The sequence below is a fragment of the Mytilus californianus genome, unplaced genomic scaffold (assembly GCF_021869535.1).
Source record: "Mytilus californianus isolate M0D057914Y unplaced genomic scaffold, xbMytCali1.0.p SCAF_42, whole genome shotgun sequence".
NCBI classification, from domain to species: Eukaryota; Metazoa; Mollusca; class Bivalvia; order Mytilida; family Mytilidae; genus Mytilus; species Mytilus californianus.
This window is the reverse complement of record NW_026262693.1, coordinates 133145-142151: the sequence shown is the minus strand read 5'-3', so window position 1 is coordinate 142151 and position 9007 is coordinate 133145. Positions and strand designations below refer to the sequence as shown.

Sequence of the window (9007 nt, the reverse complement as noted above, 5' to 3'; positions counted from 1 at the left end):
TGCAGAATTGCAATTCACCTTAAAAAACCTCTTATTACTGAAAATTTGTAAAACGTAGCAAACATACATTTAGTAAAATTGAGAATGGAAATGGGGTATATGTCAAAGAGACAACAATCCGACCAAAGAGCAGAAAACAGCCGAAGGCCACCAATGGGTCTTCAATGCAGCGAGAAAATCCCGCACCCGGAGGTGGTCCTAAGCTTGCCCCTAAGGTAGCACTCCACAGTTAGAAAATAAAATTAAAAATGAACCACAAAATATTTTATCATCTCCTATTCCTGGATTTCTAATACATTAACCTAACTGTTTGTGTTGTACATGTGCATATGTATGTAATCAGTATCTTCCATAGATTTGATTTTCAAAAGTTAAAAGGGTGAAATATAATTCTTTCTATGTGTATCCATGGCAACATTCTGCATTTATTTACCATAAAATATTGCAAAAAGGGGGGTGAAAATGTCACATATCCCCCCAAAATTTGGATCAAACTAGAATTTCAATGCCAATGAATGATACCTTTTTAGAAACTGTTGACATTAATCTTCCTAATAATCAAATAAAAAATGGGTGTCTTTCGCCTCATTTTTTCATAAAATTTAATTACAAAGTTCGTGCGACAAAAAGTTTGAAAAAAACATTACAATAAATGCCGGAACAATGTATGGTATGGATATGCAAATACGGACTGTCATACAGAAAACAGCCTATATTACATACATTACATAATCTTGATGTTCATATAAACCCAATAGGAAGGCTATTTTAATCCTCAGCTATCCAAAAATGAATTTTATTGCACACTAGCTCTCATATTTGAAAAATCCACAGGGGCCAAAATGCAAAACTACACACCTAGCTGTGGAGTGCTACCTAAATAAAATTGTGACTGCTTAATTTTTCTACGGTAATAATTGCAGTTTTTGAATTGAGAAATAATACCACATTTTTGATTATTTGACATTAAAACCATTATGACTCATGACACTGTCTTTTTTCTATAATATGGCATCTAGGGTCTGCTATTCATTAAGACGCCCATGGTCAAAACATTATTTTCAACTGTGTGCTAATTAAATTATAGGGTGTTTTGCATAAATTATATCTACTCAGAATGCAAAATATTTGACCACAGATTTTTGTTACTATTAATATAAATCTCGCTTAATGATTCCGTTTCAATCACAGTTAGAAGCACGGGGACATTGTGATCGCCTGCATTATTCAGCGGAAATCATACTTCCCCTAGTAATGAACTTCTGGTAATAGTAAGTATTGAAATTTCATTGTGTCTTCATTTTTTTATATTACATTTGAGACTGCGGCTTCTATAACACAATGTTTTAATAGTCTCAGTCACATCATAGATATAATAGCTATTATATCTATGCTTCAACAATCAAGTATGATTAATATCTTTAAATATATCTTTAGCGTATTCAAACAAAAGCAGTTTTATTTATCTGAAATACAGATCCTGTGTCCATACTTTGCTTCAAGGTTTAAAGGCCTTTTCTGTATCCTTTCATTTTGTAGTTATGATACAGACCCTCAAAAATTGGCATGATAGAGAAATTTCATTGTTTGATGTAAAAGAAGGGACTGAACATTCAAGGCTCGTAAGCGATTTGTAATTTAATCAGAATGCATTTTACTCGCTCACTATCGAGTGTAAAACAATTTGTATTTTATTGAATATTTTCAGTAACAACGGATAACAGATAAACAATATATGTATATGTAATTGTGGTTTCAAAATAGGCACTTACTACGATTACCCGCAAAAAATAACAATAAGAAATAAGCCAGTATTGTTAAATCCGGGCCGAAATGTATTTCAAGACAATGACCCGATTTCATACCATTATTATATCGTTTGTACGTATTAATATATTTTTCTATCATTTTAAACATAAAAAGGATAACTTAAATCGTTATAATAATATTGATTCAAACATTTCATTTAATTGAAAGTACCTTTATAAACAATGAATATAGTAGTTTGCCAAAAATAAGGGGAAATAACTTTTAAAAAATACGCCGTTATTTGTCAAACAAGTAAACTAGTTGTGAAATTTGTTACATTGAATTTGATTGGTGTACGTGTGAATTTGGTAAACAGAAATGAAAGCGAAAGATTGTTTTTGTTTTTTAAAATATACTTTTTAGCTCATCTATGGTACGAAACAACCAGCTAATCAGTATGCAGTTTTGATACTTATAATACGCTCATAGTTGATGAATAAGAACAGTCTACCTTTAGGGGCGGGTCCAGCCAATTATCAAGGGGGGTTCCAACTATATATGTCCCCATTCAAATGCATTGATCGTCAAAAAAAGGGGGGTTCCAACCCCCGGAACCCCCCCCCCCCCCCCCTTCTCCCCTCCCTGGATCCGCCACTGTCCTTTTTTATAGGGTTTTTGTTACAAATGTACCGATAAAAAAGGGGGTCGCTGGCAGTAAACAGAATAAATGTCTGGTCCATCATTTGTCCATTATAATGTAATATTTCTGGCTATACTTCTGAACAATTTACTAGAAATGGATTTTAATACTGTAATATCAGTGAGTGTGCCACAAATCTGATTTATTCATGAATCTATCAAGTCAGATTTTTACTAAGATGATTTTGAGCAGGCTAGTTATGCTTCATTTTGCTTTCTGTAGTATAATAGTTTTGGCCTTACTAATTATTATAGTTGATCTGGACTAATGCTGGGGTACATGTAGTCCAAATGAATATGACCTCTTGAAAGGCTGACGACTAGGGTATATGTACATGTATATAATTTGTGACAAATAGCTCACTTGACATCTTTTATATTCATATCCTTTCATCAAAATGGATGAGGATACTAACAACTAAGGTCACAGTACTGCCTTTAACAATGAGCAAAAACCATGTCATAAATTAAGCTATAAAAGACTCTGTGTGGCCCAGGCATTGAATTCATGACAAAATGTGAAACATTGAATGAGAAAAAAACAAGTCTGATTTATGTATACGTATGTAATTGTATGATTCATTTTGCACTCACTTTACAAATTTATTTTGCTGACCTGATGCAGTCTTTCTAAAAAAGTATTTATTTGACTGCAAAGACATGTACAGTATTTTATAATATTCAAAAGAAGCTTACAGAAGAGTCACATTTGAAAATTTAATAAAGAACAGAAAATGTCTTTTCTTTTTCAGAAGTGTCATTTCCAAAAACAAATTATACTACACAAGTTCTGAGTATGTGATATGACCGAGGAAGAAATAGAAGCAGACCAACAACCTAAACGGCTAAAATCTAAATCTTCAATGGTGTGTTCATTTTTAAGATTTGTAAACAAAACCTCATATAATGTTGATATTGTTTGGATAAATTATGAAGGTCATAGGGCACGTTACAAAACTTTAAGACCTAATGAATTTGTTGATGTGAACACTTATGTGGGACATCCATGGATATTTATAGACTCTGACACAGGAAATCGTATGGTCGTTCAGATGAAAGAAGTTTTTGAACCAACTGATGGTTGGAAACCTGAAGACAATGTACAACCTCAAAGAAAAGTTTATAACATAACTATTCCATGTAAGTACATGTATATCATGTATATATCAAAGGGTTCATTTTAATTATCACCTTGTTTAAAAGTTGAAAAAAATCATATACATTTGTAAGTCTGTTCTACAGTAAGTCAGAGCTATTACAATCAATGTAAAATGTACAAAAATGTATATATATATATGTGAAGATATACATTTTGTACTACATGTATACTACCGAGGGTGTTATAGTTAGAAAAACATTCTGATGTTGAATTTATCATTGTGAAACAGAGTAATCATGAAGTTGAGGATGAAAACACTGTTTTGTGATGCTTTCATAAAATACTTTTTGAATAGTATACAGATATTTTCACAGTGATTCATCTGCAATCACCAGCATCCACATTCACTGTGATAAGTCAGTCAATCGCTTTGTAAAACTACATGTGATAAGTCAGTCAGTATGATTTTTAACCTAATCAATTTGTCCATGTTGTATTTAGCTTATTTTTGTACACATGTACATTGTAGTTAAATGTTCAATCAAATCATATCAAATAGTTGTTATTTAACCAGGATAACACTCAATACATGTAGCTATATCGAATCTCCATTATTATTAGAGGTCAATCATACTCAATATGCATGAAATATTTGCCGTTGGACATAACGCAAACAACAAATTTAAAATTAATCAGGGACATTTGAAACTACATGTACAATGTACATAAATTACATATTGAAAAACATTTAATTTTATGTTTATTAAAAAGAGGAGAAAATCACAAATCTACATTTACAAGTCCAAAATGAAAAATGCTTGTGTTTAGGATTTTCCATATGACCGTTTTTTGTCGAGCCTGCGACTTTTGTTGCAGAAAGCTCGACATAGGGATAGTGATCCGGCGGCGGCGGCGGCGGCGGCGTTAGCTAACTTCTTAAAAGCTTTATATTTTAGAGGGTGGAAGATCTGGATGCTTCATACTTTGTATATGGATGCCTCATGTTACGAAGTTTCCGTCAGTCACATGTCCAATGTCCTTGACCTCATCTTCATGGTTCAGTGACTACTTGAAAAAAAAGTTAAGATTTTATGTAATGTTAAATTCTCTCTTAATATAAGTAATAGGATAACTATATTTGGTATGTGCGTACCTTGCAAGGTCCTCATGCCAGTCAGACAGTTTTCACTTGACCTCGACCTCATTTCATGGATCAGTGAACAAGGTAAAGTTTTCGTGGTCAAGTCCATATCTCAGATACTATAAGCAATAGGTCTAGTATATTCGGTGTATGGAAGGACTGTAAGGTGTACATGTCCAACTGGCAGGTGTCATCTGACCTTGACCTCATTTTCATGGTTCAGTGGTTATAGTTAAGTTTTTGTGTTTTGGTCTGTTTTTCTTATACTGTATGCAATAGGTCTACTATATTTGGTGTATGGAATGATTGTAAAGTGTACATGTCTAGCTGGCAGGTGTCATCTGACCTTGACCTCATTTTCATGGTTCAGTGGTTATAGTTAAGTTTTTGTGTTTTGGTCTGTTTTTCTTATACTGTATGCAATAGGTCTACTATATTTGGTGTATGGAATGATTGTAAGGTGTACATGTCTAGCTGGCAGGTGTCATCTGACCTTGACCTCATTTTCATGGTTCAGTGGTCAAAGTTAAGTTTTTGAGTTTTGGTCTTTTTTTCTAATACTGTATGCAATAGGTCTACTATATTTGGTGTATGGAATGATTGTAAGGTGTACATGTCTAGCTGGCAGGTGTCATCTGACCTTGACCTCATTTTCATGGTTCAGTGGTTATAGTTAAGTTTTTGTGTTTTGGTCTGTTTTTCTTATACTGTATGCAATAGGTCTACTATATTTGGTGTATGGAATGATTGTAAGGTGTACATGTCTAGCTGGCAGGTGTCATCTGACCTTGACCTCATTTTCATGGTTCAGTGGTCAAAGTTAAGTTTTTGAGTTTTGGTCTTTTTTTCTAATACTGTATGCAATAGGTCTACTATATTTGGTGTATGGAATGATTGTAAGGTGTACATGTCCAACTGGCAGGTGTCATCTGACCTTGACCTCATTTTCATGGTTCAGTGGTTATAGTTAAGTTTTTGTGTTTTGGTCTGTTTTTCTTATACTGTATGCAATAGGTCTACTATATTTGGTGTATGGAATGATTGTAAGGTGTACATGTCTAGCTGGCAGGTGTCATCTGACCTTGACCTCATTTTCATGGTTCAGTGGTCAAAGTTAAGTTTTTGAGTTTTGGTCTTTTTTTCTAATACTATATGAATAGTTCAACTATATTTGGTGTATGGAAATATTTTATGATCTATATGTCAGTCACACAGGTTTTATTTGACCTTGACCTCATTTTCAAGGTTCGTTGCTCAGTGTTAAGTTTTTGTGTTTTGGTCTGTTTTTCTTAAACTATAAGCAATAGGTCAACTATATTTGTTGTATGGAAGAATTGTGAGCTGTACATGCCTGCCTAGCATGGTTCATCTGACCTTGACCTCATTTTCATGGTTCATTGGTCAATATTTAGTTTACTTGGTTAATGTTAAGTTTATGTGACAGTTGTAATAAAGCTTTATATTTAGGACTATCAACATAATATCAATGATTAGTAAAGAAGGCGAGACATTTCAGTGTGTGCACTCTTGTTGTTATACATGTAGCCTCAAAATGTCTACTCTAAGCTAAACTTGGTAGTTTTTATAGTGAATGTGACAAAATTACAAGTTTCTCATGTATACAATTTACATTTTATTAGTCCCCTACCGACTGGTGGAAGGGAGGTTTGCACTCCGTCTGTCTGTCTGTCCATCCGTCAGTCCGGCAAATGAGTTTTCCACTTTTTTTCTTCGTGCTTTAAGATATTGATTTGAAATTTGGTATATACTTTTATCATGAAAAATTAGATCAAGTTCAAATTATGTTCCAGTCTGATGATTTTGTGCAGAGTTATGGTCCTTGGACTTAGAAAATTCACTCAAATAATCAGTTTTCCGCACTTTTTTTTGTCATGCTTGAAGATATTGATTTAATAATTGGTATATAGTTTTATCATGACAAGTTACAGATCAAGTTCGAATTTTATTCCAGTCTGATGATTTTGTGCAGAGTTGTGGTCCTTGGACTTAGAAAATTCACTTAAATAATCAGTTTTCTACACTTTTTTTCGACATGCTTGAAGATATTGACTTGATATTTGTTATATGGTTTACACCATGCAAAGTTTGTTCCAGTACAATGAATTCTTAACCAATAGGTTCAGGGAGTTGAAACCCCCTTTTTTTTAACGATCAATGCATTTGAATGGGGACATATAGTTGAAACCCCACCTTTATCCTGGGTTAGGAACCCCCCTTTTTTAAATGGCTGGATCTGCCCCTGTTGTTGCCTTGCTTATTCATTAAACACTCAACCACATCTCTTTTAGTTCTTACACTTGTATAACTGTTTTCTTTTTTAGTATATCCTCTAAAGGAACGATGTCTACAGTATTTGTCACAAATAGTGAAACAGGAGAACATAGAAGAATTAGATCTACCAAGAAATATATTAACAGACTTAGAGGATAAGTTTGAAACATTTACCAGGAGAAATAGAATTAGCTGATGGTGCAAAAAAGGGGCTTGATCAATGGATAAAATAAATAGCAGCACTGAATGATGTATTTGTATATGTTTTTGTGTAAATAACTGAGATCTTAAGATGTTTTCTGTGATTACCTTTGGGGGGGCATACATGTAACATGCATCATTTCCTGGCATTCATACAAATATCTGGTGTGGCATAATTTGATAATTCCATGCTGCAGAGAAACAAAGAAATTAATTTTGAAAGACAAAAATTCATGCAATATCATACCTTACATTTGCACTAATACTGTTGAAGAATAAGATCATTAATTTAACATTGAAATTTTACAGCAGTTGTCTCCCTTTGTTCAAAATGAAAAAGACCAATAGCAATACACTAGAAAATTCTTTATGTAGTAACCATTTAGGAATAATGACCCACATTTCATGCTTTCGGGAACTTTGGTCCACCAGTATATTATATATTTGTAAAGGATATTTAATCACTTTTTTTAATGTTATAAAACACTGTTCTTGAATGTTTTTATTATATTGTTACCTACATTTTATGATTAACTGCTTCATTTTGAGTTATTCATAGAGTATGTTGGTGATGTTTCACATGATAGATCTTATAAGGCAAAACATTTTTATTTTACATTTTTTGTAGAAATTTTATTCAAAAATATGTATATGTATAAGCAAGAACAGAGCTTTACTGGTTTGAAAGGGACAAAAAGACAGCAATATTGATATTGAAGGATTGCCACATAACATATTTCTTTTATTTTATTTTGTCTTGTATATAAACTTATGAATTATAATTAATTGTGAAAAATTTTAATTGAATATAGATAAAATACTGTAAATTCATTGAATTTTTAAGTTCCCATTGGACCAATTTAATGATCTTGTTTATTAATATTAAGATTTTATTATGTATGGATGTGTGAGATATCATTTGCAAGGATATTGCATTGAGACTGGGCAATATAATTCATGTGGACTGGTTTTGAATTTCTTAAAAATCTGTTGATTTTTAACTCACTCATAGGCCTTGTGATCATGAGCTACTACAAATTCATTTTTATTTTTCTGTTGATTTTTAACTCACTCATAGGCCTTGTGATCATGAGCTACTACGAATTCATTTTTATTTTTTTGTGGAAGGAGGGAAAATTGTTTTTGCCTGAATATTTGATTTACTGTAAATTCAGAAATTATTGCGATGTTTTTATTATTGCGAAAAATGCGACCGGGTTATAATCGCAATAATTAAAACTCGCATTTTGAAATTTTCTATATGAGTTAAACAGGATTTTTCTCAATATCGCAAAAATTAAAATCGCATTTTAGTCTAAAATGACAAAATCTCAATAATAAATGCACGCAATAATTTCTGAATTTACAGTAGTGGATTTGCCAAAGTCTGCATACAAGCCTATAGAAAATACAAATTTTGTACATTTAAATTCATGGTTTAACTTTACCCACAAAATCCACAAAAAATTGGTATCCAATGAATAATAATAATGAATCCACATTTTTATCTAATTTGCACCCACATCCTGTCTGTTGTTATACATTATAAAAAAATCTTCTATGACATCAGGCGCGGATCAGGCCAATTTGAAAAAGGGGGTTACAACCTGCGGCGTAGAACACCCATTGTCAGCTCTGTTTGCAGATTTTTATCTTATTTTTGATAAATAATCATGATAGTGAGTGATAGAATTATAAGTTTAAGGTCACATTTGGATTTTGTTCAGTGATCCACAAAATAATATAGAAAATTTGTCATGAAAATGACAGATTTCTCAATTGTCAGTCCTGGTATCAGATATTGAGCTGACTATTTATATATTAAC

At 32.5% G+C, this 9007-nt stretch overlaps 1 long non-coding RNA gene across 1 annotated transcript; it reads left to right on the top strand.

The window, feature by feature from the left end:
* Nucleotides 1-2184: 2184 nt before the first annotated feature.
* On the top strand, nucleotides 2185-7165 carry LOC127699843 (uncharacterized). The gene is made up of 3 exons (XR_007981227.1): nucleotides 2185-2204; nucleotides 3201-3314; nucleotides 7031-7165. It is a non-coding gene; the product is annotated as an uncharacterized LOC127699843 (long non-coding RNA).
* Nucleotides 7166-9007: the final 1842 nt, after the last annotated feature.